Consider the following 12469-nt stretch of genomic DNA (forward strand, 5'->3'; position numbering starts at 1 on the left):
AAAGTAATTCTTTTAATTTTCTTTTGACAGACGCGTCCTGGTATTTTTGTTTACAATCTCGATCTGTAGATGTGCAGAAATGTTCTTTCTGTAAAATGAAATAGAAAAATACTGTATTAATAAAATAAAGCTGAATCTTTCTTCTTGCAGCCCAGTCATGTACACCACCGATGTTCATTAAGGTTTTGAAATGCTCTTGAATTCGCTGTATTTGTGTCTTTCTGAAACTTGTTTGGGGATGAATTGCATCTTACTTTAAGACAACAGCTCCTGGTTGTTGCCCCGTGATTTTACCAAAAAGGTGATTTTAATATGGCTGAAACTGTCAGATTCATTTACTTTGGGTGCATGTGTGCACTTTTCACAGCCGGATGTAATTAATGTGGTTGAAAGTAGATTTCTACTCTACTTAATCAATGAAATCTTGGATAGACTGAGCAGGAGTCTATTTATAGTGCAGTATTAGAAGGGGCTATTCTTCGTGCGGCATGGTGCATTGGTCTGAACAATAGTTGAAAAGAGATGATTTGCTGGAGCAGAAAGATTGAAATTTCCTCTATGATGGCTTGAAATTGTAACCGTAACAATGATGTCATGGCAGTGGGGACTCGGGCATTTGGATGGAGATCATGGGGTAAGCTTAATTAGAATGAGGTCAACAAAATGTGTCTCATTCATTCCTGTCTCTTCAGGGTATGGGCCTAATCACTGAATATATTAAATATGATTGGCTGAATTTTATGTGGATGCATCTAACCTCTCATTCCTGACTGAGCCAATTTAATTGGGTGGATGAAAGGAAGAGTTTTCCACAGTATCCTAATAGTTAACGTTATTATGTCTGGTTTGTCACCCACCGGCAGCAAGAAAGGGTCACATGTTAAACATGCCGGGTTGTTTTTTCTATTAAAAAAAAAAAGAAAAAAGGCTTCCTTTGTTTGAGGTTTTATGTATGTGCCTCTGTAAGTCCATACATATGCATTTTTAAATAAATCTTATCACAGATAATTGCAACACTTGCTCATTTTAATTTAATTTTTGTTAAACACTTTAACAACTCTCATGGCACTTTTTTTCTACTCAAAACAATTGTCTGTTTTCAAGTGTTTTTTTCAGTCTGGGTGGCCTTGGGATTTTATGTGACATTTTACAGTCCGAATATTATATTATATTGTGTAAAAGATGTTTCTTTATTGTTTGCCATTTCTTCGTTGCCTGGTAGGGCTTTTTTGGTGCTGAAAGGATTTGATTGCCTTTTGCAACTACTGCACTCTTAGCACAGATTTTGTCTTAGTTAAAGGGGAAAATGCAAGATCGTTTTACCACAAGGTTTGCTGTTGTGCACTGCCTGTAGACCAAAACAAAGTGTGCCATGAGCCACACATCCATCTATCTCCTCCCCCACTCACCTCGTCTGCAAACGAATGTGCAAAGTGCAAACACACCTAGCAAAACAATATCACTATTTTGTAGAACATGTCAAAGTAAAAACATTTATGTTTTTTGTTACTGGCCAGGAGAAGAGCTAGTGCCGAATCAAATTGTAGCTTCTTTTGCTCTCGCAGTGCTCGCCACTTTGGAAATATCAGGCCATTCTTAATCCAGGTTATGTCCTTACCAAATAATGGTATTGTTTTTTAGAGGTAATGTCGGATCCAGGTGGTCAGTAGGTGACCACTTTGTTCCACTCGCCATTACCGAGCTGCCATTACTCGTTTGCTGTAGCCTTTTATAGGGAAGAGGGCAAAGGGATGCGAGAGGAGAGAGGAGATGGAGATTGACATGAACGTGGGCCGGACCAACTGGTAAGTGAAGTAAGTAAAGTGAAGTTTATTTATAGAGCACTTTTCACGGATAAAAATCACAGTGCTGTACATAAAATGGGGGCAATAAAAGAACATAATAATTGCATTAAATAAATAACAAGCATAAACCAAAGACTTTCCTGAATAAAATAGTCTTCAACTGCTTTTTAAAAGAGTCCATGGAGTCGACCACGTGTAAAGACACGGGCAAGTTATTTCAAAATCTGAGGGCTACAGACTGAAAAGCCAGGTCCCCCCAAGTTTTAAATCCGATTTAAATCAGATTTGTATGAACGATTCAAATGCCCTGTGTGCTCCAAGTTTAATGATAATGCAAATTAAATTAATAAGTAAATTTATGCCTCCACCACTCTGTTGAGTGGTTTCCCCAGAGTGGTGGGGAAAAATCAGTCTACAAAAGACTACTGTTTATCTTTCTACAAAGTTTTTATATATATATTTCTAGATCTTTTCATTTCCTCTCTCCTGTTCTCATTTGCCTTCTTCAATCCTTTCATATTTTCTCTTCATCGGTAACCTTTTTAAAACTCATAAACCTCATTTCTCAGTAACTTTGAACATCTTTTAGCTATTTTTTCTCCTTTCCTTTGCACTTTATTTTTTAGTTTTTCTTTCTCTTTTGCTCATAAATATAACAGATATTATCTTTTTTCTGTTCTGTCCTGCTCCTTAAATCTCTTTCAGGTATTTACTTCTCCATGTTTTCACCTTATTCCCCATTTTGATATATATTTTTTCTTTTCTAACATCCTTCTTTTCACTTCTTTCATTTTGTCTAGTCTTTGTACTTTCTAGTCATTTTGAGAGATGATCCTTAGACTCTATTCAAGATTCTCCCCTCCCCCACAGTTTAAAAAAATTCTGGAGGAAACCCTGCCCTTCTTTCATTTCTGTACTTGTTTGTTCCAGAGCACAGAGGGCTGGAGTCCATCCCAGCAGCTACAGACTAGGCCCAGAGATAAATCTTCATTCACACAGAAAGGGGGAGGCTCAAACCAGGACATATCCATGATACCCTGAACTTGTATCTTGTAATGATATTGCAATGTAAATTTTGAATTGTTCTTAATAAATAAGATGATTTTCAAGGGTTATTTGAATTCTCTAATACAGACTTCATTGACTACATGGTGGTGGGGTGGTTAGCACTGTTGTCTCACTGCAAGTTTTCACTGTTGGTCTTTCTGTGTGGAGTTTGCGTGTGTGAGCATGAATGAGTGTTTGTCTCACTAAGACTTGAGACTACTATTCAAATAATACAATTAAGTTGGGGCATCCTGTGAACATAAGTCGCCTCAACTTTTAAAGCGATATTTCCAACTTAACAACATTCCTCCCACTATCTGAAGACATGCATGTTAGGTGGTCACTCTAAATTCTCCCTATAGGAGGGATTGTGAGGGAATGGTTGTTTATCTCTCTGTGATGGCCCTGTGATGGACTGACCAGGCTGTACACCACTTCTCACAGATACTGGGATAGGCTTCAGCTGCCCCGTGACCCTAAATTGGACTATGTGGTATTGAAAATGGATGGATGGATGGACATGAGCAGACCTTAATACACACAACACCCTTTGTTGAGTTTACTCAAAAAAGCTTTGCAGCTAGTTGCTTAATTTTCTTTTAGCGCAATGTTTTTTTGTAAAGTGTTACTGTCAAGCATGCTCTACCTCCCAGTGGCAGAGCAAGACTTGCAATTGAATTAACTTGATTAACTTGTAACTTTATGTAAAACTTGGACTCTTCCAGTCAGTTTTTTATCATCTTATCCATGACCTAACTTCTTTTGTTGCTGCCCCAAGGAACCTAGCATTTTAAAAGATGTCCAACCAGTTAATGCTCACCTTGGTTGTGGATAAAACTATGTGGATAAGAATCTGTTCACTCTCTTCTTATTTCATTGTCAACACTGATAAATTTAACACATTACTTCTCAATATTTTCTGTAACCTATTTAAAGAAAGAAGAGTGGAAGCTAAATAAGAGCTGCATATTTGTAAAGTGCAACAAAGAATTAATAAACTGATTAAATTTGCTGAATAATGCAGACATGGAAAGTGGAAAACTATGAAATAGCTCTTGAATGACATTAACATAAAAAAAAATACACACAATCTAATCTCCTGAACAAAGAAACTCCAATATCAAAAAGCATCCTTCCTTTTAAATCTTTAAAATACTTTGATTTAAACCAGTATGTGCAACAAGCATTCATGCTGTGAATATAATTTGTAAGGATTTGAACTGACATTAATTTTAGATTTTATGTTGCTGTATTATGGGTTATGGAAAAAAAACTGGACTAATAAACTCTGTGCATTAAAAAGCATCTCATTTATCTGCTTGCACCTGCTTGCCCTGAGCTGCTGACCCTCGTTTGATGCTCGGGGAGTTGAGTGTCTCTTAATCTCAACAGCATTCACCTTGCCAACCTAACACAGACCCCTAACGCTTTTCACAGAGCCACACTCACCCTTCAGGTTTCACACACCTAAATAATTGAACTGCTATATTGGCAGTTACTATTGTTCCTCACCATCAAAATCCCTGCTGGCCTCTTTGGTGGCAGTTATCAGGCATCCACATAAAGAACAGGCTGTTTCCAGTTCTCTCCAACAATCAGACTCTCCCTTTTTTTTGGTTAAATGCCGGCTTTCAGGCTTTAGACTTTGTAATCATTGCCTAGGCCTAAATTTAATGTTCCTGTCACTCTGCCCAGAAATGAGAAAATGGGCTATTTCAGAGTTTTGGACCTTTTTTTTTTTTTTTTTTTTGCGTCCTCCGGAACTGGGAACAATGCAATGTGACTTTAGGCCCAGTAATTATTTGGGTACCAATATATCTTTCATAACGACGTTAACTGTAGGTATTTTAAATTTAGTATTCAAATTTAATTTTAAAGCCTATGTAGTCACAAGTATTTGTAAATGGCATTTTTTGAATGTTTATTTAGCTATCAGTTGTAGTCCTAGCATCTATGATCTTGCTCCCTGATAATATTTACTATTATAGCAGAGCAGCCTGGCCAATACATTAACAAAGTGCAACAAAACTGGGCCATTCAGCATAGAAAAAACTGAAGCAGCTGGTAGTAAATCTATATTGCATATAATTACTATAAGTCGGTCCACACAGAACAAATGGAGAGTTTCAGATCCTCTCATTTTTATCAGGTTTTTTTCTTTCAGACTTTTCTTATAATGGGTTAGTTTATTTTACTTCTTATCAAGCTATACAAAACACTGCACAGTGAGGAAAAGCTTTCTTTGCTGGAGTGTCAAAGATATGGCTGAAATAAAAATTAAATAAGCTTTCAGACACCCTTTATCCTGACATTTACGATTGGGCTCAAGTACATCCTGCTTTAATGAATGGTCCTTGAGATATTTCAACAACCTGTGTGGAGTCCACATGTACCTAACTGAATTTATTGTGCCTAATTAAAAATGCACTCATCTGTCTATTTAAAGTTTCATAAGTTATAAATGTCAGACCAAGTTAGGAGGTTGAAAAAAGAAAAAAAAAAACACTCCTGTAAAATAGAAATACTTTGTAACCTAAACTTTTTTTTATTTTTTAGATCTGGCAGTTTAGTCACACTAAGCAGTCCGGGATGAAGGTCGTTGATCAAACAGGTAGCCAGTGTGGTCACGGGCACAAATAACATCTATTTAGAAAATGGATAACGGATAACGGATATGTGATTTTTAAACCATGTAAACCATTTTGCAGATAACATTGGGTACAAATGTGTTTTCTAAAGCAAACACACATATCGAGACATTACCACAAAATAAAATGTACACATACACACAAATTACAAAAATGGGCAAACATTAACATTATATATATATTTATGTTCAACCTCAAAAATCAAAGTTTTGTGCTCAAAAACGCTCATATGCATACAAATCATTAAATACATGTGCACAAATCCCCTGATATGCACAGACAAAACCGTGTTTTTAAGGGACTTGCTGAGGGACACAGAGTGAATCACCTCCAGACCTCTAAATCCATCCATTCATCCATCCATCCATCCATCCATCCATTCGTCTGATTGATCAAGTGTCCTTTCAACTTTGAAATAACTATAGAAGAAAATCCAGATGACCCAGTTTCTCACAAGCACTTAAATGCACCATGTATGCACAAAAATACTGATGCTCCAGGAAGTTTGGAATAACTTTAAAATCCTTTTTCACTTGTAAACTGATCTGTGCACAAACTGTATTTTCTTTTTTTCTTTTTTTTTTCTTGTGTGTATGAGGTGATTCATTAACACACATTTAAGGACTTGTATGCATAAGAGCCTGTTTGAACAGAAAACTATCAGCTTTATGAGGTTAAAGGTATGTGTGTGTGAAACATTGTTTGTGGATCCATTGATCCATCAGTACAGCACTATGCTGCCTCAGCTTTTATAGTAGATAAGAGAAACAGAAGCCCATTCCTTACTATAACACGTGACCGCCCACTGATAATTCACAAAAGTTGCCTGAATGACTCGCAGATCATAAGCTCCAGAATCCTGTGACCAACCATTTAATATTCTGCCAACAATTCTCATTCAAATTTATGAATGAAAGCACAATAGACATTGAGCATTACCTCATTAGTACCATTTCCAAGATCAAACATTTTGATGGCAACATATGCTTTGCTTAAACTGGGAGTGTTAAACCAGTCCAAATAGAGGGAAAGATAGATGCAGAAAAATACAGAGGAAACAAGAGTAAAAGCCTTTTCCAGAACAGTAAAGAGCTCAAGCTGAGCCAGAGGCTTACAGTCAACAAGACAACAACCTACAGCATAACGCCAAAGATCAAAGGAGAGACTTGGGAAACACTCAGCCAAAATCTGTAGATAGATGGATGAGCATCGATGCTCATTAAACCTGGCTGACTGAATAATTCTGACAAGCATCCAAAGGAAAGGTGTCACAAACTGGTTTCTGGTAGCACTGAGGTTGCTGTTGCTGCCAAAGGTGCTTTAACCACTAGCTAAGGGTCTTAATACTTTCTCAAACTGGACATTTCCCTTTATATTACTAACAACATAAAACTAATCATTTCCCTTCTTGATTTTCTTTGTCAATGTATTAAACCTAATGCAGTCTGCTAAGTAAAACTATCCATCTGCTCTCTATGGGCCACACTACAGACCCATGAGGTCAGTAGATATGCTCAGTGGACTGAAAATTACCAAAAATCCAGTAACCCCACAATAAAAAAATAACTAGATCAGTTACAGTATGTTTTCAGTTATGTTTCATTTATTGTTTTTACTCATTTTAACACAGAACATGTTTTAGATTAGAATAAAAATACTACATTAAAGGTAGTTTCATAAAACATCAGACTATGCAGGTTAAATGGAAAATATATAAGCTTCAGCAACACAAATATAACATGATTTATTGAGCAAAACAAGCCTGCATGTTATGTGTGATACAGTATTTGTTTTCCAGCTATGCCATGCATAGCACAATTAATTACCTTCCTTGTATTAATAAGCATTCTTTATTAAGTCAAGGAGTTGTAACATAAATAGTCACAGCCTTTTAGCGTAGCTCACAGGGTGTGATCCCAATGTGTAAAACTAACACTGGATTTATCATTCAATAATGCACGTACACTATGACTGTCACACATGCTCCTAAAGGCAAGCGTGCACGGACCGTGTTAAGAGATGGTGATTTTGCACCAAGTTGATGAAGCATGCAAGATTCTTGTCCCACAGGGCATTTTAATTAACACATTAAGTATTACAACATGGTGCAATAATAATGTCTCACACATTGTGCTGCCCCCTTTCCTTTCTTTGTGCTAGTAAAAAAGGCTTTAACTGCGTGTGTGTGTGTGTTTTTGCATGCATACGGTATGTGTTTAGGTGCGTACCCAAGTGCTTTTGAAGCTTTCTTTTAAAGATAGAACTAATAAAATGTTGGCTATTTAGTTAGAGCCAACTGCCAAAAGTGCTAAAGATATGGTGGCAGATTTTTGTTTTCACTTCTGTTTTGGCACTTGTATAGATTGGCCTTCTTTCTTGGGACTGAATAATAGGCACGTCTGGAACTCACTCTGTGGAATAACAATTCTCTCCAGTTATCCAAGACCTTCAAACAGCTCTGATGACACATTTTTTCTGATTGAGCAGATTGGCTTCATTGCTCTGGTATCATCTGCAAAGCTACACAAGCTGTTGACATCATAGGCAGCCACATATTGTGAGTCAACATATCTAAAAATATAATCAGGTCAACAATGGGACAAAAATAGATACTAGTTTGAAATATGAAAATGACTGTACTCTCATTTTTTTTTTTTTTTTTCATTTCTGTGGCAGTGATTGATTAATTTCTTTGGTTAACTTTTTCTTTAATTTAAGAAACACAATTAAACCTGAATTCCACTGTTATGGAGATGACAGTTATATGTAAAAGTTATATGAAATGCTGTATTAATTTTGTTGAAGCATTACAACAGTCTAGATTTTCATGGGGATTGTATTTTGTGTTTAGTTTGAAAGTGGCGCAACATGAATAAGTGAATTTACTCAAATGGACCTGGTATACAAATTGTGCCTATTTTATTGAAAAGTTATATTTTTACTTTGAAATTCACAGAAGTAAATATTTTTCTTCATTCCACTGAACTTGTTTTGGGAATTAGTTACAGTGGCATTGTCAAGTTTACAAAGTGATTTAGTGCAACCTGTTGTCAAAAAGTAGAACGTGATGTCGGAGGTGAAATCAATCTTTGTTTTTACTATTACGATAAAATAATAAAAAAAATTGATAAAATACAAAATTTTCATTTTCTACACCATATACAAATTTCAGTATGCTTACTGTTTACAGCAGTTGTTATAGAGTGGTGACTAAGCAAACTAACGTGGTGTCAGCAGTTTGTTGAACCACCATTTGGAGCAATAACTTGAAGAAATTGTTTTCTTTATGATTTTCTTTTTCAGTTTCATAAATATCTGTAAAGGGATTCCTGCTCACTCTTCATTACAACATTGCTACACTTTAATGAGGCTTGCAAGCAGCTTACACACCTCTCTCTTGTGTTCTTATGCTGTACAGAGGAGTTGACTCTCAATTCAATGATAGCAAGGTGACTTGAGATTCCAAAACAAGCCCAAATCACTACCCCTCCACCATCATGTTTGACAACTGGTGAGGCATTTGTGCTGGTGGCCTGCAGTTTCTTGCCAAATGTGTTGCCGTGTGTTCTCACCAAACATCTCCACTTTGATTTAATCTCAACAAATAAACACTTATATGTCCTTTGGACCAAAGAGATGTTCTTTTACTTTACCATGTAACCTCTTCATCTGTCACTTGTACATCAGTCTAAGTCTAAGGTTGTGCTTCCTGTTACGGAAATTGCATTCCTTTTATTTCAGAGAACATGCAAACACTTTACAGTTAATGTTCTAGCTGACAGTCTAAAGTATTCCTCCTGAACCTGCACACGGACCTTTTGATTTTCATAAATGTGCTAATTGATTAAAATTACATATTAATCACAGATCAACTCCAACTAAAACTCGCATCCACAGTGTCCCGACTAAAAATTAAACCTCCAGTCTGCAACAATATGTTGCTTTTATGTGTTTATTCACTTCATTGGCTTTTTTGTATTTCCATGTGTTCCTATAAGATATATCCTAATAGCAAGCAAGAGGTAGTCAGGGATGAGAGAAAACCAGCAAATAAAACAAAACATATCTGATTTTTCAGGCTCCATGAAATTATCTCTGCCTTCAAAGGCAGGATTTTACCCCACACTAAAAATACTTGTGAAATGTTCATATAATAGATTGTTTCTTTCAGTGTCTGTGCCCTCAAATGTTTGGGCAATATGGAGCACCAGAGGTACATAGCATACATAATTAACTTTAGTCCCACAGTAGACATAAAAGTCATATGAATGGTTCTCTGTGGACTTACCCTGTAAACAAACTCTGTTTTTGCATTAAAGTTTTACATTATGCATTGTGGGTTAACAACAAAACTTAATGTATTTTCTCTGTGGTGAAATGTTTTCAACACCCCTTTATTAAGAAACTTATTTTTACTCTGCCTTTTAAAGTTCTAACAACGATATACAATCATTCTTAACTGATGGATGTCATGTGTTTATTTGTTTGTATTTTGTTCATAAAGTGTTTTATTTATTTATTTTTCCATCTTCCAAAGATAACACGAGCTCAAAAAGTCCAGCACAAACAGCATGTACTCATCTCTCTGTCGATTAATAAAATGTACTACAATAGTAAAAAACAGGAAAAAAACATTTCTGTTAAGAAGTGGATGTGGTTCTGTGGCAGATAATATAAATTCTAATTTTCTCTGTGGGCCTGTGAATTGGTTTGTTGGCATTTTTAATTTGTCATATATATTGCCACTACACTTTGTTAACGTGCATTCACAATGGTGCCATCTGGGCCGCTTTAAACACACCTTGGTCCTGCTGCTCGCTGGGCAGCTTCCTGTAACACCAAAGGAAAAAAAAAAAAAAAAACAAGACTGTTAAAATTTGGTCTTATTTTATAGTTTTCTTCTGGATTAGGGCCTGGCTGAAGGTGAAGGATTTTCGTGTTCAGTCCTATAAGCTAGGCTTTTTTTTCTTCATTTAAGTTTTTGTTTTGTTGACCAGTAAGTGCTGTGGCCAATACTGCCCCAAATAAGCAGTTGTTATAACTGTCTGACGGTTTGGTCAGCATGTGTAGTATGAAATGTGCAAGCCAACCAAAATATAGTGTGACATTACTTGGCATTCACTGCCGAATCCACAGGCTGCGTGAAAGCACCCTTGGTGTTGGAGCATGTTCTTGATCCTTTCAATACTCAGCAAGAAGAAGTCAGTACAGCACTATGCTTATTTTGCAAAATGGTATTGGAATGGTTACCTCGTTCGTCTTCTTATATTGCTTCTTTGTGTTACACATTTTAAGAATGTTATGTGTTCATGTAATGCAATATGCAGGTGGCAGGAAGGGTCAGTAAAAGGGCAAATGTGGCTTAATTTAAATTCCTTAAGTATTGTGTTTTTTTCTGTCTTTGTTTTAACATCAATCGAATACTAACTTCCATTGTCACAATTTTTTTATTCTATACATCCTGCAAATCTGAAAGGTATAAAAATGTTAGGAGTGCATTCTAATAAATAATTTTCTTCATTTAAGTTTTTTAAAGTGCAGAATACTTATAGTAGGTACATCATTTCAGTTACATCTATGATATCTCAAAGATTACTAAAATGCTCCTTATATCTTGTAAATCTACATGTTATCAGTACTGTTCTTTTCCCTTTGCCAAATGCCTGCTCTAAAGCATATTAATAAGTGCACTTGCTTGTGTGATTTTCAAGTAATCTTAGGCTTGGTTCAGTTCACAAAGAAAAGGAGATAAGGGATTAAATGTGCTTTTACTAATCTTGTCAGTGTGATTGTGGCTGCAGGACACAGCTGAAGCTGGATCAGCCGTTTGTGCACAAAGGCTTGTTCCATTGTTTGCTCCACAAGGCCTTGCAATGCGTGCACCATTCAGCAGCGTTGCTGAGAAAATCAGCCCGACTAGTCACAACAATAGCAATACACAGAGCTGATCTGATTGCAGTGCGAGAGCACATGCTTTCATCTCTAATGCAGGAAAACAGATCATGTAGCAGCAGCTCTTATCTTGGAGATGGATGCTGACAGCCAGCACGGGCTTGTAGTGCTACCTTCAGTTTTTTTTCTCCTACCATGTAATCCCTTCTTTCCTTATGCTTTTTCCCCTCAGTACTGCATTTGCTCTCTACTTTCCTAACTCTTTCCTCCACCTGTCTCAACGCCAGTATTCTCTCAAGTTTATGCAAATGAATTTTTTTCTTAGTTATTTCTTTCATTTTCCTTCCCTTGTCAATACAATTCCTTCAATCTGCCCAGCCTTCTTTTAATTTTTTCCATCCCATAACCTCCCCCTCCGTCTACCCTTTACCTTGGCCTCATTTTCCACCCTTTCTCACCTTTCATCCTAATTCAATACCTTCCCTCTTTCAGCACCCTTTATCACCTCTCCCTTACACTTTTATCCCCTCATCCAGCCATTTCTCTCTTTATCAGACTCTTCATTGCAGGCTCCAGCCAGCTCTGAGAACCACATGCAGCCTCCTCATTTGCTGATCTTGAGAAGATAGCTGATCCCACTGATGCTATTTTAAGCCTGTCATGCATACTCTCCCTCTGCTTCCCTTCCATGGAGAGCTGGCAGCCACAAAGAGAGACATGAAACATGCATTCTTCCCTCACAACCAGACTTTCTCCTTCTGATTGTGACTTTGAAATTCGTATAATTAACAGTATTGTCCAGGGATGAACGAGTCTGGCAGCAGATTTCTCTCCATATGCCGATGCTAAATAGATGATTTAATAGCCTTGAAGTTTTTTTTTCTTTCAGAGGACTTGCAGAAGGTAAAGACAAGCTTGTTATAATTTGCCCATTTTTTTTTTTTCAAACCTGTATATATGCGTCATTCACTGGATGGTAAAGGTCACCCTCATTCATGTGCAGTTCTCATTTAATTTCTGCTAAGGTCCCCGTAGTCACTAAAAGAATGGATTCCTCATAGACTTTAATAGTATCAT

This window comes from Melanotaenia boesemani, chromosome 15 (assembly GCF_017639745.1).
Source record: "Melanotaenia boesemani isolate fMelBoe1 chromosome 15, fMelBoe1.pri, whole genome shotgun sequence".
Taxonomy (NCBI): Eukaryota; Metazoa; Chordata; class Actinopteri; order Atheriniformes; family Melanotaeniidae; genus Melanotaenia; species Melanotaenia boesemani.